At 46.7% G+C, this 23,967-nt stretch overlaps 1 protein-coding gene and 1 pseudogene across 2 annotated transcripts in view; one reads left to right on the top strand and one right to left on the bottom strand.

The window, feature by feature from the left end:
* The first annotated feature begins 718 nt into the window (after nt 1-718).
* Nucleotides 719-23,967, top strand: part of WIPF1 (WAS/WASL interacting protein family member 1) — a 96,130-nt gene continuing 72,881 nt past the window's right edge. Inside the window, exon 1 of the mRNA XM_080927011.1 lies at nt 719-856. The gene's annotated coding sequence lies outside the window, so the exon portion shown is untranslated. The remainder of the gene's footprint in view (nt 857-23,967) is intronic.
* Nucleotides 14,268-14,743, bottom strand: LOC308429196 (small ribosomal subunit protein eS24-like; annotated as a pseudogene). The gene has a single exon. The product of its transcript is annotated as a small ribosomal subunit protein eS24-like (transcript).

Genomic DNA, 23,967 nt, shown 5'->3' with positions numbered 1-23,967 from the left:
ACTGACTACAATTTGTCATCCCCCCCCCCAAATGTATTTGTTCTCCTGTGTCATACTAGCCGTTAACTGGCCTTTGAGGCCTGAAGGTGGTGTTTTTTGAGAACCGGAGAGAGCTATGTGGAAGGGCCTCGGTGTTTCCTTACACTCGCTCTGCTCTTGATCTTTCTATGTTTGCACAAGTCAGTGGAAAAATAAATAAATAAAAGATTCCAAGACTCCCACCCGATTGGCACCTTACCCTGGGAAGAGCAGTGCGCTCCCAGTGGGCGGGGATTGGGGACGCGCGTGGCCCTCAGGCTTCAGCGGGGCCAGTCCATTGTAAAAGCCAGCTTTTAAAGTGAATGGAAACTTTTAAGTTTCTCAAGGAGAGGGGCCTCTGATCGGGAGCAAAGAGATGACGGGGAAAGGCTTTCCCTGTGGTGGGGGGAGAGGACCTCACCCGGAGGCCCGGGCAGTCTCTAGGGACAGCGTCCTCGGTTGGGTATCCCTTCCAGGTCCGGCTCCTGGACGCACGTGGGTCCGGAGCCCTCGGCCTCCGCCCCGGGGAGAGCCCAGCCCAAGCTCCGGTCCGGGCGGCCTCGGAGGGCAGGGCGCGGCGAGGGCGAAGGGCGAAGGGCCAGCGGCTGTCTCGGCGCGGCGTCCGCGTGTGGCGGGGGCCCTAGGGGGAGGACGCGGGCCGAGGGGGAGGGCTCACATCTCGGCGAAGTTCCCGGATGGTCGCAGCCTCCAGGCGCGGAGCGCTTTTCCTGCCCGCCCCGGCTCGGCCCTGCGGACCCAGAGAGAAGTTTCCCAGAAAAAAAAAAAAAAAATGCCCCGCGCTGTGCGGGGCCGAGGAGCCGCCCGGAGCCGCCGCACGGTAAGAGAGCCGCGCCCCACCATTCAGGGAGCATCCTGGGGACGGGGGATCCACGGAGTTGGGGTGCAGACGGACGGGATGTCGGGGCTGTCTCCCCAGCGCCGAGGGGAGCGATCCCCGCTGGGGCCCGCGGTCCGGCCCGCGCGGGAGGAAGGGGCGGTGGCTGCCGGGGCGCTGGACGCCGCGCTCTCGGAAGAGCGCTGCCGGGCTGCAGGGACCCAGGGCCGCCCGTGGTCCGGACCGATCTAACCGAGGTCTCCCCGCGATGCCCCGGTGCCGCATCTGCAACCCCAGCTCCGCCGAGGGCGGATGACTTTGGAGCGCGCGGCTCCCAGAACTTGGCTCCGGTGCTCCCCGGACAGCCAGATCCCGGCTCTGTGCGCGCCCTAGGTGCCTGCGTCTGCTCCTGGAAGGGCGGCCAGCTCTGCTCAGGGCTTTGCGCCCCAGGCCTCTCCCTAAATCGCGGACCGCTTCTCTTCAGTCTTGCACTGCATCCCCTCACTTTAGCACGCTTTTCTTTTCAAAGAAAGAACTGTAAAACTTAACTAGTGTAAGAGAAATCCATTAGGGATGACCCAGATCCCCGATTTGTGCCTAGACTTTGAACTCAGATTAACAAAAGGTGTGTCTGTGCGGAACCTGGTTTCACTAGGACTTGGTTAATCTCCAAGGTATATCCCAGGGCTATGGGCTCCTAACCCTTCAGGGTGTCTGCAGTGAACAGCTTTGGTCTCTTTGAAAATTGCTTGTCTGTCTTGGATCTTCCTTGCTCTTCATCTTCTCCATTCCTGTGCCTGCCTGCAGGTAGACCACAGGGACTGTGGACACGTGTGCGGCCCGGGTAGGTTTTCTTTTAACCGTCTCTACAATTTGAAAACTGTAGTTTCATTTGAAGGCATTGGTAGATTTTTTTTTTTTTTTTTTTTTTTTTTTTGCCTTCTCAAAAAATGCTTATTTCAATAATAGATAAATAACTTAGAAGACATTTCCGTTTCAGTTTGTAGAACACTTCTTAAAGAGAGAAAGTCTTGAATAAACTATGGCTCAGGGCACACTGCCTTCTACCCTGATTACCTACCGGTTGTCAGTCACCAAGCTGAGTCTCAGAGACATGGCTGTTGCATTGTGAACGGATCTGTGAGTGCCGGTTGCAGGCTGAAGAAAAGCCGCAGCTTTTCTCTTTGGGTATCACAGGAGGTCTTTTAGATTATGCGCCGGAGAACAGAGATTTGAAAGCAGGGAATGATCAAATTCTGGGATGGTAAGAGAGAATGAACTAACTTATGTCCGCATGTCCCTTCGGTTGTCTGCTTCTACTGTGTGATTAGCTACGGCTTGATGCCCTCAGACCTACTGTGTGCTCGGCTGACGGTCTCTCACACACTACAGGGTGTGAGGCTAGAGCGAGATAACAGGTTCGCAGATAGCAAGAAGCACTTTGATACAAAGTAACTTAGTCACTAGGCACCCTGGCACAGGAGCAAAAAGGAACTGTCAGAGAGTTGGTAGCTAAGAGAAGGATGCCTGTTTCTTTTAAACTGACTCTGCCAGGGGGCTCTGACCGCCACGAGCCAGCTTTCATGAATGGTCGTGAGGCTCCGTTTTTGTCACTGTCTTTGATATCTGAGTGTGTCCCTAACTGTAGCTATATTCTTTTATTATTTGTACACTTTTATTCTAAAGTACACAGCGGCATTTTTATCTCTTGCTCTAACCCGTTCGTTTCTAAGAAGCTGGGAATCTAGCTCCCAGAACTGTGGCCTTCCTGGAGCCTGTCCTCCAACGGAGCCTGCTAGATTTCTGATGCTTTCCAAACATAGGCCCCTCTGTGGCTGGTTTCCAGCAATCCACGGGTCCCACACAGGCCAATTAGGTGTAGTGGGAATCAAGTTCTCTGCTCTTTGAGCACTGAGGGTCTCTACTGGGAGAATTAGTCATGCTCTCTGCTGGGTAGAGGGGAGCCTTAGCTCAGAAAGGTTTGTCCCTGGATGTTTCCCATCACTATAGACAACCTTGTTTGGAACAGCAGGACTGGAAGGCAGAAGTGGTAAGGTGGAGAAGGACAAGGACAAGGGGTTTCAAGGAGGGAACTTACTTCCAGCTGCTGAGAGTCAGCCCCTCATTGGTCTGTCTCATTAGCCTTTATTTATCATTGTGTCTGTGTTTGCCATGGAGAGCTTCGCAGGCATGTTTACCTTCTGTCCTACTGTTCAGCTCAGCTGAGAATCACTGCTGGTTTCACTTCCCTGGGACAAAGGACTTCCTCATGGAGCCTCTCTTATACTGCTCAGCCCTAACAAATGTAGCTGCTGCTCGCCCCAGGTGGGTATTATAGTCAGGTTGAGATCACTAACTGACTCACGCATACTTTGGAACAATAAAACCTCTGAGGATCCCTTCAGTTAGTTGAGTCCTGTTATCTGCTAACGTGTGAATTAGTGTGCTGTAAGCTGGGTCTTAGCCAAGTGTGACTAGAAGTGACTGAGAGTGTGGAGTGAGGAGTTTGGCTTGTTTCTCACAGGTTAGAACAGGTTATGATAGGTAACCTTGGCCGGCCTGGAACCTGCCATATAGACCTGGCTAGCCTCGAACTTGGAAGCAGTCTTTAACCCTGAAACAAGAGTAATGATCTCCACATAGAGGATTGCTATGTGGGTCATATGTGGTCACGTGCACAGTATACTTAGCAGGCTGTGTACAATGGCGCTGTTGGTGTTTGAGGGCCATTACCATTAACAGCATTATAATCAGTATTAGTGTGGACAACAAAAAATAGCCGACATATAGGAGCCGCTTTGAGTATAAATTAACATATAGAAACAGTCTCTCAGACATTCGTGATCTATCATGTGTTTGACATGTACCATGTGGCCCCAAGGAGGAGAAGAACCTTGATGTCTATTTTTTTGCAGAAGAGTCTACACTGCTGAGGTTTTTAGGGCAGATTAAGGAAGGGAGTGCAAAGACAATGAGCATCATTTTCTTAGCCCTTTGGCACCAGGAAATCCTGCCTATCATGTCTTGTCACATGGTACCCTCCATCCTTGAGAGTGGAGTGTAACCAGTATCTCAGCTGCCTCACTAGGTCCAAGCAGCTTTGATCTCAGGTGTGGAGCGCAAGCCCAGTAGCTAGAACACCATTTCCTCTTGTGGTCAGGCAGCTTGTGGAAATGCAGCATTGTGAGTCTTCCCATTAGTCACAAATGCTCACTGAGAGGGCAAAAGCAATAAACTTTGCTACTCAGTGAAAGAAGTCAGGTAAGAGTAACGAGATGTAACCACAACTTTTGTATTGTAGTTTTGACTGCTCTGACTCATATAAAAATGTGTCTCTGTTACATTTTAGTGTTTACTCTATGTGATTTTTTTTCTCTTTGAATAAGCCATTTACTTAGTATAATGTGTGTTTTCTTTTGGTTCTGCCTCATCTCTCAATTATACTAGTGTGCAGTTTGCTTTTCTTTTTGGAGTGCTGAGGTTTGAACCCAATAGTTCAGACATGCTAACCAAGACTTTATCACTGACCCTAATTATATTACTTTAAAATTTTTTTAAATTTATTTTTGTTTTTGTTTGACAGGATAGGTCTTGAACTCCGGTCAATCTGCCTCTGCCTCCTGAGTGCTGGGGCTAAAGGCATGCACCACCACCCAGCCCAATTGAATTAAGTGAATGAAATTCTGAAAGCTTTCAATGATTTTGGGGGCACACATCTTTAATCCCAACACTTAGGAGGCAGATCCAAGCAGATCTACAGGTTCAAAGCTAGCTTGGTCTACATAATGAGTTCCAGAACAGCCGGGGCTACAGAGAGTCTCTGGCTTGAAAAAACCAACCAACAACAACAACAGAATCCATGAGCTATTCTAGAACAAGAAATGCGTTAGGATAAAGTCTGCTGTGCTTTGAGCTGGGTGGTGGTGGTGCACCCTTAATCCTAGAACACTGTAGACACAGGCAGGTGGAGCTCTGAGTTCAAGGCCAGCCTGGTTTACAGTGTGGGTTCCAGGACAGCCAAACACAGAGAAACCCTGTTTTAGAAAACAAAACAAAACAACAACAACAACTACACAATCAAACAATCCAGAGGTTGGATTGCCTGTGCGCCTCATGAATGCAGGTTTCCTCGGAGACCAGATTAGCATATTGGATCCCATAGAACTGGAGTTAAAGATGGCGTGAGCCACCATGTGGGAGCTGAGCATCTCTCAGCTCCTCCTTCCCCACCCCTCTCTCCTTCTTCTCTGACTTCCTTCCTCCTGTGGCTCTTTTACCTTCTATGTTTCCAGTCACACGCTCTTTAGTTGATTCATTTAATATTCACGCAAACCTGTGAGCTCTCCGTTTATGTGGTGCATGAGTTCTGTAGCCAGTGACAGGGTTAGTTTAGACTTGGGCAGTCTTGTTCCAAACCCTGCACCTTTATGTCACCTCTGTCCCCAGCCTTATCAGACAGGACCCTCCCATTCCTGGCTTCTGCTAAACTGCGGTTCCCATTCCCATCTGAACGCCTGTCCATCAGCATCCCTCCCTCTGCCTTCTCTACATCCCTAGGTGAGTTCTACAGACTTTTCAGATTGGTCACACATTCTTAAGAAGACAGTAACAGTAGGGTTTGCTATTCTCTAGAGGAGCATAGATGGTAAGTGAGTGGGAGGTTCTGTTAGCCCCACTCCTCTGTGGTACCGATGGTAAGCATGGCTCACACTGTGTGAGAGCTCACTCCTGCACACTAAATGCCCCCAGCTCCCTTGGCTCATGCTTCTCAGCCATCTGTCCCTGTTAGCTTGAGTCTCACCTGTACTTGTTTTCTGTTCTGTCCTGTATTGTGGTCCTTTGTTTTTTCACCTTTGACACACAGCGGGCTCTTCAAAGCTGTCACGTTTTAAAAACATCCATTTTTATTCTTACTCCCCCCAAAATGTTGTTTGTTTATTAATCATCATTAAGTGATGGTAACTTTCTCACCCTGTCAGTCAGAGGTGAGGTGAATGACTTTTCTAGGAAGTCAAGACAGATCCTTGTTTTTGCAGAAAACTATGATTTTCAAGATGCTGGGAAACACCTTTCAACCTACAACTGGACTTTCTACTCTGAGTGATCTGCATAAAGTGACATCCGTTGCCATGGTTAATTTAGCTATTGAGTTTCTTTATATCCAAAATAGGAAGTAGTTCTGATAATCCATGGGATTTGTGTTCTTGTTGAAGGGATGGATGATCATTACTAGAGATCCTAAGAGGTAATATTCTCTGCTCCAATCCTGCCAGAGACAGAGGTAGGTAGATCCCTAAATAGAGGCAAGTAGGGACAAAAAGCTCCCGACTAATCACGGGGGTACATTCTTGAGGTGACACAGGCCAACAGCCAGGAGCATCCTGTGGGAGCATCCAACAGTTAAGACCCAGGTCTGGGGGTCCCACAACAAGCCTAGGATAAGAAAAGCCCAGAAATACAAGTTATTTTAGGAAACAAAGCCAACCTACATCCTCCTATTCATAGTGACTCCTGAAAGGGGAAAGATGTGGGGAGGACAGACCCCAGACCCAACTGAGAGCCCTATCCAGCCTAGTGGGCACTCCTTTAGAACAATCAAAGTGACTTTCGCTTGCTCATTTGTTTTTCAATGTATGAAAACCCCAGACAGTCTTGTGGGCATTCAGTTTTTTCCAGGAGCTTTTTCCTTTCCCTCACTGAACTTCTCCGCTCACTCACTCTGATGAAAGGGAGTGCTCCAGAGGCAAGGACTGATCCAGGACCTCGGCAGCTTCTCTTCACCTGAGTGTGAAGGCTCAGCCTGGGGCTAAGAAGAGGTGCACAGCACAGCTCGAGAGAGAAGTTTAAACAAAGCTGAAGGACACTGGCCTCTCTGGTCACCGACTCTGGTGACCTTGGTCCTGCTGTGCCCGGGGCTTGCAGCAGGAAGGAAGTGATGCATGAAATGGGGCCCCAGATCCGGTTTTCTGGGCTAGTGGAGTCAGTTATAACTTCAAGCCAGCCAAAGCGGATTTGTTCTTTACATATCTTTAATTTTTCTTACACAGACAATGCATGCTCCTTTAAAACATGTCTCTGTGTTAAGATGTTTATATAGTCTCCACTAAGCAAGGCTTGTTGCTTTAAATACTTGCAATCTGTCTGTCTTCTCTGTCTGTTTATCCCTGTCATGCCTTGTCTCCTCATACTTTGACCAGCCTCACAGAATTTGGGGAAGTGCTACACATTTCTGTCGTATTTTATTTTTGACTATATTTGTGGTAAAGTAATATATATATACATATATGTATGTATATGTATGTGTATATACATATATACCGAGCAGTGAAGCATTTAGTGTTTCTTGGACACGAAGCTGTACAAACCTCCTCCTCCTATTCGTGGTCATTGTTATATGGAGCTGAGAATCAAACCCAGGATCTTCAGCATGCTAAACACACAGAGTGCTGTGCCCCAGCCCCCTATCATGTTGTCTCTAACAGCTGTGTAGCATTCTGAAAGTGGGATGTATTTAACTAGTCCCTTATTGTTGATCACAATCACTCAGCACGTTTACTGCTAGTAAACCGCCAGCTCACCTGTTAGTTTACTCTGTGACAGAGTGTCTCATGACATCATTTACTGTGGACCCTGCATAGACCAGAGGGCTGTTGGGTGAATTTTGGGTTGTTTTGTTTTGGCCACTTGTATTTCCGATGACCTCAGCTCATTTCTTAAACATCCGCAAACATTCTCTCGTTGACATGTGCAAGAGATTTGTGTGTGTTGAACAAGAAAGACTGGTCTCTGCGAAGTGTTACATTAGCCATCAAATAATGCCCAGGAACCCTTGGGTGGCCCCTCCCCCAACAGAATAGATTTGCATCCCACAGAGCCCTGAGAAAACATGTATCCTAGCTATTTACTTTCCGGGAATGTAAACAGAGAGCGCACTGTCTTGACCACAATAGTGGTGTGTTGTGGAGATGGGTAATGGAATAGTGGAGGCGGTCAGACCAGGCTGGGGCAGAGGAGAAAGGAAGCAGCCAGCTCTTATCCAGGCCACATCCCATCAGCACCGCCCCCTCCCCAGCCAGCCCAGTGTGTGCCATTAGGCAGGCAGGGGGTGTGACTTCCAGGAAGGACTATAGTAATGGATTGCCCAGGAAAGGGTTAGATTGTGGAGAAGCGAGAAATAATGAACCAGTTCTCGACCCTACATCTCAGACAGCAGGCTTAGGAACATAAAGACAAGCTTTCAGATGTGCCAAAGATTCCTGATTATGTTTTTGAGGACCTAGAAAAAGGCAACATAGTTGGAACCCTTTATAAGACTTTATAAGCCAATAAGGTGGTTTATTTTAGTCAGGGCTTGTGTGTGTGTCCATTTCTGTAATCTGATCACCATGAGCACACTATGAAAGAGAGAACCCAGAATGGTGGTTTTAAAGAATATTGGGGTTTTATAGTAAAATCACACATTGTCCTTTCTCCTAGTGTTAACACTCCTTACTTTCAAAATTTACATTTTTTCCCTGAGACAAATCAAAAAATTAGGTTGTATATGGGGGCTATAGAGCTTCTGTTAGTGTAGGTTCGAGAGCTGGGAAGTCATTTTCAAGACAGTATAATTCCCTTTCCCATTAATCTGTTTTTGAAAAGGAGCTAGAACCAGAAAAGAGCAATCTCTCATGATCAAAGAACTATGAATATAATATTATGGTCCTATTTTAGCCATAAAATTCCTTTGTGTGTAAAAATATTTTTCTTTTTTCTTTCTAAATACTTATTTATTTATTATATATAACTGCACTGTAGCTGTCTTCAGGCACACCAGAAGAGGGCATCAGATCTCATTACAGATGGTTGTGAGCCACCATGTGGTTGCTGGGATTTGAACTCAGGATCTGTGGAAGAGCAGCTACTGTTCTTAACCGCTGAGCCATCTCTCCAGCCCTATGTGTGGGAGTCTTTAATCGACTATCTCCATTGCTATGATAAAACAGTGCATTCTTTTCCCTTGGAGCTTGGGAGAAGTTTTATTCTCCCACAGGCCAGGCACTCACATCTGTGCTGCCGTCTCAGCCCAACGTGTGGCTCTGTCACGTTTGGAAAATTATAGATCACAAGTGAGTATGTCCCTGCTTGCTGAAGACATGGCTCTTTGGAGCGTCTTTGGATCTTCCACACAAAAGTCAAATATATCTTTTCATGCTTATGATCCTAGGACTGCCCGGGGAAGACAGGTCGATCCAGAAGCCAACCAGCCTACCAACAGTGAGCTTCAGGTTCAGTGAGAGACCCTCTCCCAAACCAAACCGAGAATAGAGGTTGACAATGGGTGTCTTCCTCTGGCATCTTCATGTCTGCACACTCGAATACAGATGTGTGCACACATACATAAATTTTAAAAAGACAAAAAGAAATGTGTATGAAAAGTTGATTCTTCTCTCTCTCTCTCTCTCTCTCTCTCTCTCTCAAGCTCTCACTTCTAAAGATGATCAATGTCAGTCATGCTGACACATGCTTTCTCTCTTCTTACACAACTATCAATACCCACATTTTCACAAATCGTTTCTAGCAATAAGAGTGGACTTCCACACACTAGTGTACAATTCTTTTTCTTTCACAGCACTAAGGATTAAACCCAGGACTTCAAACAGCTCCAGGCCACAGTTCTTTTGAAATACAATAAAGCATCATAGGTGTCCCCTATAGATAAAAGAAAAAGCCTCAGTTACAGCATGGATGTTTAAGATTCCTTAACTTATTCTTCATTCACACTGTTTCCAGATTCCTTCTGCAACAGTCGTTCTTCTGAGAACATGCTCTGCACGTGTGTTTGAACATGTTAACACACAGAGAGGCTTTTTTTCTGTCTGCTGGTCCCTGAGGTGGTATTGCTTCCCAAAAGCTGTAGCAATTCACAGTCTACTGAACACTATTTGAAAGTTTGCCTACAGCCCTGCCACAGGCTCACTTTAGATACAAACTTTCTGTTCCCCTTTGCTTCATCTGTTTTAAATGATTCCTTTATGAAGTCCTTGTCACTGTCTTAAAGAGAGGGAAAAAAAGCACATATTCGAATGATTCATGTCCCATCTTTTTCTTAATTTTTTAATATGTGTATATGTCTTCTAGAATCAGAAAAGAAAAACTTGTGCCTAATCTCACAGAGATTAATTGTTCTGTGGTAAACTAAAGCAAAACACTTATTTTCTACTTATAATAATGTTAATAGAGACCTTTCAGTCCTGATTTTTTTCCCCTTCTAGACGTATATTATTTAAGACATTGTCTCAGAAAATATAAATGTATTAATGGGAAGAGCAGAAATATACCAAATACAAAGTTGAGGATACTTAAGGACTCTTAAGCCTACAGAGCTAATCGGGTCCCTCTCAAATCCAAAACTCTGAAGAAAAAGGCTCTTTGAAGACATTCATTGCAGTCTCAGCCAAAATTACACACAGAGGAACCTTAGCAGATAGGGATGGAAACCTGGCGGGCACCCTAAGCTCCGCCCTCCCCACACCTGCTGATTGTTCTGGGAGGTGAGACCACATTCCACACCCCCTGCCCTTGTGCTTGCTGTGTTCATTATAAAATTATTTGTATATAACTCCAGCAGGACACTGGCTAATCAGAAACAGCTGCATAACTGCAGTGGTTTATAAGAACAGAATAACAAAGTCAGTCAACAGGATTTTTTTTTTTTTTTTTTTTTTTTTTTTTTTTTTTTTTGTCTTTGAGTAGGTCAGGCCAACTTTGTGTAGCCCAGAATAACAGTATTTTTGTAACTAACCTTACACAGATGGGGGTGGGGGAGGATCACTGGAGCCGCAGAAGTAGGAATTGAAAATTAGGAAACACTGTGGGTTCTTAATAGCCACCATAGTAAAGTGGTGCTTGTCTTTGATGTTAATTACCACTTAAAGGGCTAGGAGGATTCATAAAGGGACATCCTGTTTAAAATAAAGACTCTTCTTTAAGGGTTGGGTCCCCGGAGTAAAGGCTGAATTGTCCTCCTCAGTGTCCCCAAAGAGAAGTCTGTCAGACTTTTAGGACTGAGGCAAGTCCCGGGCTTCATGCTTGGACAGCATAGCAGATGAGACAGACTGACAGACATCTCTGCCCGCAGAGATCTGGACCACATCAGGCACGAGACATCTGTTTCCTAGGAACCCTGAAGCCAGTATCCTATTGTGGTGAAGAGAATTTCAGTGATCCATATGTCCTTGCACAGAGCCCCAGAGACCCACTGCACCTGGGTGAGGGCACAAATTGTTCCTATGGAGACTCCAGTACTGAAGGACCAGAGGCAGGCTGGTGGGGAATGTGCTGCCACTGTGAAGGATGCTGTCCCTGCAAGGCCATGTCCCTATCTGCTCCTTTGCTCCAACTGGTCTTCAGACATAATGCAGGCCCCAGGAATGCGTGCTGGTCTCAGATTAAGACTCGACTATCACCAGGCTCCATGACTCAGTCCCTTTAAGACCCTGCGTTAAAGGCAGAGATGAAGGGAACAGGGCAGTCAAGAAGCTTTGTTGCATAAGAGTCAAATGAACTTGGCAGTGATACCGCACTCTTCAGAAGGAGAGGTCACAGATCTGGAGGGAGATAAAAGTTCAGGTCTCTCTGGTAGGACAGCACTTTTCACCTCACTGTTGGTACTAGAAACTGTCAGAGATCTGATGAGCACGAAGGGGTTTTACTGTGTGATGAAGAAGGGAAGGACGATGCTCTCATATTTCTCACTGAGCTAAGGTAGCACACGGGTAACATGTAAGATTAAGTTAGACTCTATGCAGCAACTAGAAAGCTGCGTTTATACTCAGTGTGCACCGGCTGAACAAAAGACATTAGCTGGAACAATTGTTTAACTATGGCAAGGAGGCTTTTAAAGCAATATTGCTTTTCTAATGTTTAATAATTGTACTATGTTGTTACATATTATGCTGTCATATACTATATATATGCTATAGTAATATAACTTTGATTTAAGACAGGGTCTCAATAGGTAGCCCTGCCTGGCCTGGAACTAACTTGCTATGTAGACCAGGCTTGAACTCACAGATTCTTCTGCCTCTGCCTCCTAAATACTGGGATTAAAGTGTACACACACACACACACACACACACACACAAATTCATAGACACTTTGAAAGTCATTGCTTCCCAATGAGTGCTCTGGACAGTCCCAGTTCAAACCTCACACGACTCTATGTATCATGGAGGACACTTGCCATGATACTGGTGACTCCTGAGGGATAAGAACACCCACATGGAGAAGCACCACTGAGAAGTCTGACCTGCTGTTGGTTGGTGGCTGTGGCCATTGCTTTTATTTTTACTTAGGAGGAACAACACATTACTGTTTTGGCTCAGCTTGGACTATGATGGATGGCAGCCAGTGAGAGCTGAGCAGTACTCTTGAAATGTCTTGAAATGTCGCGATCTTTGCTGGCAGGGCAGGGCTCCCAGGTGTGCATGGGAAGGTCCCATCTCTGCATGCTGACCTGTGGTTTCCCTATAAACTCAGATGTCCAAGACAGTGGAATCGAGTCCTAGTTAGCGTCGTCTCTTTGTCATCCCTGATCCTAGAAATTCTGAGATGGAGAGGAAACCCCGGGAGGTTTCTGGGGAAAGGTCCAGTTTATCAGTAACAGAAGGGTAGGAGTCAGGTGCTTCGGAACTTCAAGGAGAGGCCCAGCAAGAGGGCCAGGAGAGAAGAGCAGCAACCTATCTTCCTCAACAGGGATGGAGAGCCTCTTATAACTGAGCTTGCAGGTAGCCGGTAGTGCCTAGAGCTGGTGACTTAGACTAAGATGTGGATTCGAAGGAAACACTCATTGGAGGATCTCACGATTACTCAGCCTCTGTGTAGGACGCCCCCTCCTCCTCCTTGCCTTGCAAGCTCCCTGCCATCTTTATGTTTTAGCTCACATGTCCTCCTTCAAGCATCCCCATTGCCTTGCAGCGAGCATAGCATAGACCTTAGTCTCTCCCATGGTCAGTTGAGTGCCTGCCTCCCTGTTGGGTAGTGAAATGCTCGACGGACGGACGAAGCAGGACTTTCCATCCTTCTTTTCCTCCAGCACCAAAATGCTTAGTGGATAGGAAGTGCTCAAAGTTCCTAGCTGGATGAAATGTGTGTAAACGCCTTCTCAACACTGTGACATTGAAATCTTAGCTACTGTTGATACCAGTTAAGTAGGTCATGGAATTGAGCAAGCCCCCCCCCCCATTATATTGGCAATCAGTGCAGTTCTAAACTTAGAATGACAAAACTTTACCTATTTTTTTTTATCAGTAACCAAGAGTTAGGTGTCTCCTAATTTCTTCTTGACCTGGGTGTTTCTCACTTGGACTTTGCCGAGTTCTCAGAAATTGGTGAACAACCATGTTTAGAGAAGTAGTGGTAATCCAGTAACAATGTTCATATTTTTTAAACATTTATTTAATTTCCTCTTTGTGTGTATGAATGTGGACTTATGCATGGTCTGCTGTGCAGGTGGAGGTCAGGATGTCTTTTGGGACTCTCTCCCCCTCTCCCATATGAGTCCTGGGAGTTGAACTCAGGTTGTGAATGCCTTTCTCCAGTAGGAGGGGATGGAGCTAGTTTGGCTTAATTCATACCCCAGTTCAGTGACAGAACAGGAACACGGAGAGAAATGGTCACTTCCTTCTTGCAAGGAGAACTGGATCTCAGACATAGCTTTGAAGGGCTTAGGATCAGGGAGCTGTGGCCCTGCAGGCCTTGGGGCTGGAGAGGCAGTAAGTTATGGGTTCTTACCAGGCTCCAGGGTGAAGCTTGAAGCCTTTCGTAGAGGAGGTTTGGGTGGCCTTTGAAGGCTTCTCCACCAGGTGTTATGACTCAGCACTGTCAGGACCAAGATGGCTCCTGTTGCCCCAGACCACCCTCATACCTATAGAACAATGGCTTGGGGGTCCTCAGAGCTAGGAGGAGAGTTCAGTGTTTTATAAGATAAGACAGGGACACCTCTCAGCGAGACCTCAACACAGCCCCAGGCAGCAGGGTGGGGTTGAGGGCTTGAAGGGTTGAGGTACAGTCCTTTGTTGCTGTGCCCATCTGGGGTAGGGAGGTGTCACTGTTAGGAACTGGGAATCTTTGTCTGTCATAGTAAGCTTAAACATTTAACTTAAATTTAGCAGATTTCTGACAAGATTGACAGCTAGTATCTACTAAGGATATCTGAATGAGACAATGTGTGTCTGTTTTTAATTATTTGCTCTAGATTGTATATTGCAAACAGGTTATCAGGCAAAAAGGTTACATTGTAACTTAATGACAGTAACAAAAACAAGGCTAAACATATTTGGAGGCAGTGATCATTAGCCTTTTAATGTTATCAATCTTTAAAGTAATATTAAAATTACTATTTATCAAGGGAGGATAGAACCACGTGAAAATCTTATCTCAATTGCAGTGTCTTTGGAGATTTTTTTTTAAGTTTATTTTGTCCTCTCAGAAATCCGAACATCAAGTCACCGCAGATCGACTCCTTTGGCCTTTTACCAGCACCGACACTGGCCTTGAAGCCCCCCTGACCTTCTTCGTTCTGTTCTTGCGTTCCTTTCGCTGTTCACGGGAGGTCTTTTTCTTCTCATAAAGGCCGTGCCTTGCAAGTCTGTGTTTAGGCTCATTCTTCTTTGCATAATCTGAAGAATCGTAGATCATGCCAAAGCCAGTTGTCCTGCCACCACCGAAGTGGGTTCTGAATCCAAACACAAAGATGACCTCTGGTGTGGTTTTGTACATTTTGGCCAGCTTTTCCCGAATCTCTGTCTTCGGTACCGTTGCCTTCCCAGGATGAAGGTCGTCAGTGACCATCTGTTTCCTCTGAAGCAGACGGTTCGTCATGAACTTCCTGGTCCGGATGGTTACCGAGTCATTCACGATGGCTGCGGTGCCGGAGCTATAGAGGAGGTAAAGACTGTAGAGATCTTTTAAGTCAGGTTATTCTCAAGCAAGGCAGTGGTGAAGCAGGGACTTTCCACAACAAAGATGGCGGACAGTCATGTGACTGCCTTTAACCAAACCAGCACTGAAGCTATAGCTAGTCATGTGACTGCCCTTAGCTAAGATGGCACTGAAACTACAGGTCCTCTCCCCTCCACCCTTAGCAAAGGTGATGGAAAGTCATATATTACATCTTATAATGGAATGGCATTTATTTTCAGAATCGCGGCTATGTATTAGCAAAGAGACGAAGAGACATAAAAAGACATGGAAATGTTTCGCTTGGTGACAGGACAGAGTATTTTGTGCACGTGGGATCTCTCCCTACCATGTGTAGAGCAAGTCCCACCCAAGGGAATAGGTCTTAAGGTAGGGTGGGGTGGAGGGGGCTGTCAGCTGTAGCATGAAGACCGTGCCTGGGAGTTCCTGCATTCATGCCAACCAGTGGAGTAGCTTACCAAATCGCTGATGTTTGGATGGATTAGCGCTCTGACGGCTGGAAAATGGGTCTGAATGACAGGCGGGTGTGTCTGGATGTGGTCCGTGAGGCCGTGGGACCATGAACCTTCTAGTTTACGAATCCGAGTCACAACACCGTTGATTTGTTTTGTAATGTGGTGGCATGAGGCAGCAGCAGGGGATGCCTTGGCGGGCCCATGCTGAAGCTTTCCCGCCCCCCACCCCCACCGAAGTACCAGCCATACGATGGGTCTAGTATAAAATGAAGCTTATTTGGGGCATGAGAAGGTGGGCATGGGAAAGAAAGGGGACAGAGAGGGCCAGAAAGAGAGAGGAAAGAGAAGAAAGAAAGAGTCTGGCCAGGAACATGTAGAGAGAGGGGGAGAGGGAGAGGAGGAGGCTAAACAGTCCTATAACAAGCCAGGCTCCTACTAAGCTGTTGTTAGGTAACTGCTGAGCAGAGCCTAGATGAAATGCTAAGAGCAAACCATCATTGGCTTGAAGCTGATCTCAGCACGGGTTCTACACAGTTCCCTCCACAGGAAGAGCGTTTGAGGGAACTGAAAGGGCAAAGCTAGCGAGCAGGGATGTGAGACTCTCCACGGCAACTGTGGAACACCACACTTTGTAGGCTGGATGAGACACGGTCCATTTCTTCCCTCCACCCCTTCCGTCAGGGCCCACTGTCAGCTCCTACCGTGAGTCCTTTGCTAGAAGGCTTCCTGGTCACCCTTCCAGTCCAGGAAAAAGATAAATCAAACAAACACCATTCCCAAGAGCATGTCGACGGAAGTCATGTTCACTTTCACCTTATCAGATGTGGGGGCCAGTTTCAAATCCATGGTTCAGTCATTGCCTGTCCTGCCTTCTTTCCTTCCTTCCTTCCTTCCTTCCTTCCTTCCTTCCTTCCTTCCTTCCTTCCTTTTGTATGTATGTGGAGGGTTGCACACATGTGTATGTTTTTAGAGGCCAGCAGTCAGCTTTGGAAGCTGTTTCTCAGGACAGGTATCTCTCCACTTTGCCTTTGGAGACTCTCTTACTTAGACCAGGCTGGCCAGGTGTGGCCAGGTGTGAACCTCCTGTCTTCCTCTGTCACGCTGGCATTTCAAGTACTGCTTCATGTGTGGTCTTGTATGTGGGTTCTGGGGCTGTAACTGGGGTCCTCAGGCTTGTGCAGAGACTACTGTGTAAACGGATCTGTCTACTCCAGTCTGGTGTGACTCAGGCCATTCCAAAATGAAGGAATTAGAGGTGGAGCTAGGCTTCTGATTTAGATGTTTCTGATGTCCAGGGTTTTATACCTGCTTTGTTTTTTATTCGAGTGACACTTTAGGACCTGCTGTGGGGTGCGTTACTCTGTCATGTTATCAGGCCTCCTGTGAATGTGAAGTTAGGCCTCTGGGCACATGCAGACTGCCGCCTTAGAACCGGAAGTTGTAGAGAATGGCTTTAGCCTTTCTCCTAAACAGCCAGGAAGAAGCCTTCAGGGAGGGGCCCTGCACCATGTGACCCCAATCTCCCCTACTCTCGCCCCAGCATAAATCAGTGAACTCCCTTGAAACCAGTAGTGACTTGCTTGCTTACAGGAACTTGAGAGTATACTGTAGTTGACCTTGTTGTGTAAGATGATTCAAGGACTTCCTCCTTCCCCTCCCCCCATGAAGAAAATCAAAAGGGCCCACAGGAGAACAACTTTAAGAATAAACTCAGTTCTAATTTGAGCCCTTTGAGCGAGGGTGTTTGCATTGTGTAGATTCTAGGGGTTAGGGAAGCAGATGCCAGGGTTACTTCAAAATTTCCCAGAATTAAAATATTGGTATTTATTTATTTATTATAATAACACTGAAAGTCTTCAGACACACCAAAAGAGGGCATCAGATCTCATTACAGATGGTTGTGAGCCACCATGTGGTTGCTGGGGATTGAACTCAGGACCTCTGGAAGAGCAGTCAGTGCTCTAACCACTGAGCCATCTCTCCAGCCCCCTGAAATACTGTTTTTAGAGAATATGCTAGTGTAACAATTTGTAGGAGGAGCCACAAGTGGTGGCACATGTCCTTTATCCCAGCACTCTGGAAGCAGAGGCAGGCTGTTCTCTGAGTTCGGAGCCAGCCTGCTTTATATAGTGAGTTCCAGGACAGCCAGGGATTCAAAGTAAGACCCTGTCTCAAAAAAAAAAAAAAAAAAAAAAAAAAAACCACCCCAAACCAGCACCTCCCCCAAAGGAATCTGTACATTGAAATAGGAGCATATGGAGCGTGCTCAGAGTTGGGACCCTCTCCTACACCAGAATAAGTGGTAGACATGAAGAGACAGTGTGGCAGCATCTGAAAGAAAGGTCTTTGTAAGCATCGTCTAGTGTGTAAAGAAACAGGGTCTGAAACAGTGCCTGGTACCTGCTTTGACTGTGGTCCAGTCAGAGATACATTTTCCATTGAAGTTGGGTAGATGATGTATATATGTATGTGTGTATGTATGTGTGTGTGTATGTGTGTGTGTGGGTAGGTGGATGGATGGGTGGATGGGTGGGTGGGTGGATGGGTGGGTGGGTAGATGGATGGGTGGGTGGGTGGGTGGGTGAATGGATGGTTAACTAAATGGATGGGTGGCTGAGCAGATGGATGGATGGGTGGATGAATGGATAGAAAAAACTGTTTTATTGAAAAATTCGCATGTTTGTCAAATATACTAATTGTCTGTTCTAGAATGTTTTTATTTCTTTATTATTTTACTGACTTGACTGAGATCATGAGGTTTGGAAGCAGGGAGGTGCCTTTAACGTCTAGCATGTTTCTTAAAATGAAAATAAGCTGGGGCCAGGAAGACGACTTTTGGGTAAAAGGTGCTTGGCATTCAGCCCTGGAGACCCGAGTTTAACCCGGGGAACACACGTGAAGGTAGAGGAAAGAACCAACTTTACAGAGTCGGCCTCTGACCCAGCAATAGAAGAAAAAAAAAAGGAAAAGTTGATTGAAACTTGCCAGGGGATGGGCAGAAACTCGGTGCATGAAAAAATGCCAACTTGAACAAGCATTGATCAGGCAGGTATAAACCAGTCTCGTGGATGTTTCATCAGATTTCTGCAGGACCCAGCGACTGAAGCTGTGTGGTAGGGGTGAAGTTTGCCTCTCTCTTGCAGTCACTCCTGCTAGTGAGGAGGTGGAGGAGCACAGGGGTGATGGTTGATGGAATAAGGACATGCTGAACCTCCATTCTGTTTGGACCGGAAACGATTACTTTGTATTCCTGATGCAGAAAAGTCACGGACCCTGTTCATGGCTGCCTATAGTTTCATGTGTGTGTGCTGATTGGCGTGGTATTACATTTGAAATCAGTATGACTTTAGAGTGACAGAGAAATGAGTCCCCAGCAGGAACCATGATGTAGGGAACAGGCTGTGTTATGTCTCTAATTCCGTGTCTCTTATGTAGGTATCCAATAAGTGGCCTTGCATGCTCTGCTGTGCCGGGAATGTGTCTCAGTAGCAAAGTGCCTGCCCCGCATGTCTGAGGCCCTGGGTTCAGCACCCCAGCACCACATACATCCTACATGGAGAAAAGGAGAGGAAAGCATGCTATTTAATACTTTCAATTAGAATTGTAATATTTTAATTGTATCTCTATATAATATAGATACAAGAAAATCTCATTACAGATATCAGTGTTGCTAATGAAGTGTTCATTTGAAGAGCACTTGATCAAGGTAGCAGAGAAAGGGACAGAAAACTTAGGTCATATAATAGAACTATCCAAACTTATTTGGGCTGAAGGGGAGTGTGTGTGTGTGTGTGTGTGTGTGTGTGTGTGTGTGTGGTGTATGCAAAGTACGTACGTGAATGTGTGTGTGTTGGTCATCACATCCTGACTGTCCAAAGCTGCTCTTTAGAGCTGGGCTGAGCTCTCCTTCCAAGGTCAACATTCCAGATGACCTGACTCAGGCTTCTGTCAGCCTGGTTTCTACAGGGTAGGTTTCTGTGGAAAAGAGGATCCTGGTTCTCCAGGGGTCTTTGTGCTGCGTCTAGGACCACTCTAGCGCTAACAGGTCTGAAGAGTCAAGGACGGTGGAGACCCTAGTGGAGTCCACGCAGAGTTACGTGCGCCCTTTGCACCCCGCCTCCACAGCGCCCTTCAATCAGGGAGTTCTGCTCAGCTGACGTTCCCTGTAGCCGGAGACCTGAGGCTTCAGACTTCAGCTAGACACTCTGTTGCAACATGGCAGTAGCTACATACTTCTTTCCGAGAGAGGGGTGTGGGGACAGAGGGAGAGGGAGGCAGAGAGGGGGAGGGGGAGAAGGAGAGAGAAGGAAGGAGACATTTTACAGTTCTTCCTCCAGCTCTGCCACCATCTGTTATGGCCTTGCCTCAGTTTCTTCATCCACAAACTGGGGAGGCTGCAGATGTGTGTGACCTCAGCTCAGCCGCCTGTATCTCTCCCTCTCTGGCCCGAGGAGTGTTTTCTGGCAGGAAGGAGTGGCTGCCAGGGTTTCCTTTCCAGGCAGCCAGTGAGGACATTCTTTCCTGTGCCTGCATATGGAAGCAATTTCTAGATTAGCCAAGGCCCTAGTGCTGCTGAGCTCACCCGGAGCCGAGGAGCTGGGGGAAAAAGAGAAGGATGTGGTATGTGTTTCCCTGTGTTTTCTACCACAGCGCCTCTCCTATGATCTGCTTTTCGGTGCTCGGTTTGGGCAGGGCAAGGCTTGAGTGTATTTCACAGTAAAATGTTAATAAACAAAGCCAATACTTAGCTTGCAGCTTCCCCCTGGAGGGCTGAGCCCAGGGCTAAAGGGGGCTGTGAGTTCCTGAGTTCTGTCCCACTATTCACTCTAACCTTTCTCTCTATCCATTAAAAGTGAGGGTGGTTAAGGAATGCCTGCCCTGCTCTCTGTAAAGTGAGAACATCAGCTGAAGCTTGGGAGGGGAATTGTTTTATTATTTCGTATCTCTTCTGTCAAGCAACTCCTTTTCTAGTGTATCCGCCTGAACCCCTCGGGGCTGGCAGGGATTGTCACACAGACTTGGCCCCTAAACCTAGTCCAGGAGAGGGACTTTCTCTAGTGTGCTCTTTCTCACCAAGCTTTATCTGTTGCCCAGGGCCCCATAAATGAAGACTGCTTACGTCTTCCACCTCTCAGACCCGAACCCCAGAGACTACTGAAGAGGACATGTTTACCCAGAAATGACTCTCATTCCCTTCATCCTGTCCCTGTCTCCTCTACTGCCCAATGCGCCACTGGTGGAAAGGTTAAGGCTAATTTTCTTGAGCAGAGCTATTTTTTCCTAGAGATGAGTTCTGAGCAGTTACGGAGATATACATCCTTACCAACACTCAATAAAGTTATTGAATTAATGTCCTTAAAACAAACAAAAAACCCAAAACTATGCTTTCCAAATTGTTTCTGGAAAATCTCCCAAAATCAGTAGTCTGATAGATGCCAAAGGTTTCTTAGCATGGGACACATTCTTTATTTGTTTTGTTTCCAGGTCTGTGGTACAGAACCTTCTGGCCCATCAGAGGGAGCACATGCTTACAGTGAGCTTGCAACCCGGGAGGGCTGGAGATTCTTTACACCGGCCATCAGAACCTTTTATGGTTGGCCCTCACCTCAAGATGCACATGATTAGCTGAGGTTTGTTTGACATGTATGGATTCCCTTACTCTATAGAAAGCAGATGAGAAAACCTGGAGCATTCCACATTTATAGAGCTGTTGGAGTCTCTGCAGTGCTGAGTAGAAATGACCCACTTCAGGTTTCCAGCTGAACTACCATCCAGGAGACAGAGCTGAAGGTAGCCTTCCTTTCTGCCACTGATGTGGAAGGTCACCTGGGGTGAGGTCGGGTGATATATTTCCCCAGTGTGCTTCCCACACAGCACACATGCCACTGACCCATAGGGTTGAACCCAGCACTCTGGGAAGCCCCCCTGAATCTCCTCGCCTGTCCAGAGCCTCCATTTGTGGTCTATATTTGTTCAGTGGGTATTTGTTGAGCACTCACCATAGAGGCTTAAGGCAAGGTCCATGTCTCCACAGAGTTTGCCTTCTGTGAGGGAGAGATAAGTGTGAGCAGGAAGATGCATAACTTAGGTAAATTAAGATAGTGATAAACTGACCTGATGATTGGTTAGAGCTTTGTTTCTCAATCTGTGGGTCATGATCCCTTTAGGGATGGACCAACCCTAGGATTATAAAATCCTAGATACTTAACATTATGATTCATCACATTAGCAAAATTACAGTTATAAAGTAGCAGAGTTATTTTATGGTTGGGAGTCACCGCAGCGTGAGGTGTGGTTGCAGGATTAGGAAGGTTAGAGAACATTGGAGATACAGCTTGTGATACAGTTACCCAGGAAACTTGAGATTGGAGTGGCAGGGACCAGGCACGTGGCATCTGGGGAAATATGTCGGGCAAAGGCAAAGCAGAGGTCCTGAGGTGGAGAACAAACTGCACACACCAGTTAGAGAGAGGGAGTGTGGGCTTGTGGGAGAGGGTGCAGGCCAAGTCAGAGATGGGGGCATGGGCAGATCTGAGGCCTGAAGTCCAGCTGGGACAGTCTGTGGGGTAATCAAATCTGGCTTATGTTTTAGTAACTCAGTCAGCTCCAGGCCCAGCTCTGCTGTGTTCTGATGATGATAACCTCACACTCTGACCCATACCTGCCAGGTCAGATTGTCGTGAGGTCTGCCTGCCAGTCTCCACAGTTCATCCACCCACCCAATAAACACTTACTAAATGCCTACTAAATAAAATCACGGGAGAAGACGCAGCCTGGAGGCCATCAGTTCAGGAGAACAACATTTCTTGTGCCAGGCTCTTTTCTTTCCTACAAGGTGAAAACTCGTGCCTGGTGCCTTTCCTCTGCCCCTGCTCTGCCCTTGAAGTTACTCTGAAGAAAGTTACGGACTACAACTTCCGTTCTCTGTGTCCCTGGGTCAGCAACTCAGCATCTATTCAAGTGTCATTATCTAGAAGAAGGGAAGGTGTGTGTGTGTGTGTGTGTGTGTGTGTGTGTGTGTGTGAGTACCTGTTTCTATGTGTGTGTGTGCATGTGTGTCTGTATCTCTGTGTGTGTGTCTGTGTGAGTGCCTGTTTCTATGTGTGTGTGTGCATGTGTGTCTGTGAGTGTCTGTCTGTGTGTCTATCTCTCTCTCTTTCTCTGTGTGTGCATGTGTGTGTCTATGTATATCTCTGTGTGTCTGTGTCTTTCTCTCTTTGTGTGCTCATGTATGTGTGTATGTCTGTCTCTCTCTTTCTGTGTCTGTGTGTGTGTCAATGTGTATGTGTGCATGTATGTGTTTGTGTATGTCTGTCTCTCTCTTTGTCTCTGTCTCTTTCTCTCTGTCTCTCTCTCTTTGTATGTGTGTGTGTCTCTTTCTCTCTGTCTCTGTGTGTGTGTATGTGTGTAGACTAGAAACAGTGGGCTACTCTTTCTCACTCTCCATTGTAATTTTGAGATAGTGCGTCTGAACCACCTAGTAGCTGGACTCCAGGGATGAAAGGGTTGTCAGGCTTGGTGACAAGCTGTTTACCCACGGAGCCATCTTGCCAGCCTGCTACTTTTCCTTTCAGTCTGCTATTTCATATAAATGTTACATTGGTTGTCACATAAATTCACCGGGTGTAGTAACTGATTTTCTTTTATGTATGGAGTTAGTGTGTTATATGTATTTGTATGATACATGTGTTTTAGTTTTCTTTTCATTGTTGATAAAACGTCGAGACCAAAGACGACTTAAGGAAGAAAGCATTTACCCAGCTCACGGTTCTAAAGGGAGCGTCTGTCATCGTCGGGGAGTCATGGCGGCAGGGAGGTATGGTGGCAGGAAGCTTTAAGATCACATCTTCTCTGAACCTAGGAAGCAGAAAGCAGAGTAGGAAGCAGGGTGAGACTATAAACCTCAAATTCTGCCCCAAGTGATATCCTTCCTCCGCCAAGACTCCACCATCTAAAGGTTCTCAAGCTCCAACAGCGCCAGCAGCTGGGATCATGTGTTCAAGTATACAAGCAGATGGGGGACAGCTTTCATTCACATTGTCACAATGTATTTTAAATGTTGCTGTGTAACGAGTCACCTTAGAACAGTGTTTAAAGCATCAGTCACTTTACTTGCCCACAATCCTGTAGTCTGGGCTGACTTCACAGCTGGACAGCTCTCCTATTGTCTGGGGTTCTTTTCCATCTCCTATTCTAGCTGGGCAGGAGGTTCCTGGGTAGCGGAGTTTAGGTGCTCTCTCTCTTTTTCACGTAGGCGCAGGATTGTAGAACCAGTAGGCTCTCGTGTCTGAAGTCTTAAGGGTCAAAGTAAATCACAGCGACAGAGCGAATTCCAGGTGGAAGACTACGCAATGTGAATGTCAGTGGGTATGGCTTATCGGCAGCCACCAGAGGATTTAGTCACCACACAGTTGTTTTCAGTCAGTGGATCCAGTGAGTACATGCGATGCCAGGCACGGAGCATCCAGTGAACAAGTGAGGTACCGTTCTGCCCTCATGGGCACGGTCCACGGTGAGCACACCTCAGTCATCGTGACGTTGGCACAGTGTGGAGAATTCTGGGACAGGAAGCAAGAGGATTATGACCTAAACCAGGCTTGGCTAAATACCGTAAGACCCTGTGTCAACCCCCCTTTCAAAATTATAAACATGACATAGGCTTATCTGTCATGAATGCACAAGCATAGCAGCTGAGGT

The sequence above is a fragment of the Micromys minutus genome, assembly GCF_963924665.1.
Source record: "Micromys minutus genome assembly, chromosome: 13".
NCBI classification, from domain to species: domain Eukaryota; kingdom Metazoa; phylum Chordata; class Mammalia; order Rodentia; family Muridae; genus Micromys; species Micromys minutus.
The sequence above is the reverse complement of the archived record's forward strand: the minus strand, read 5'-3'. Positions and strand labels throughout refer to the sequence as shown.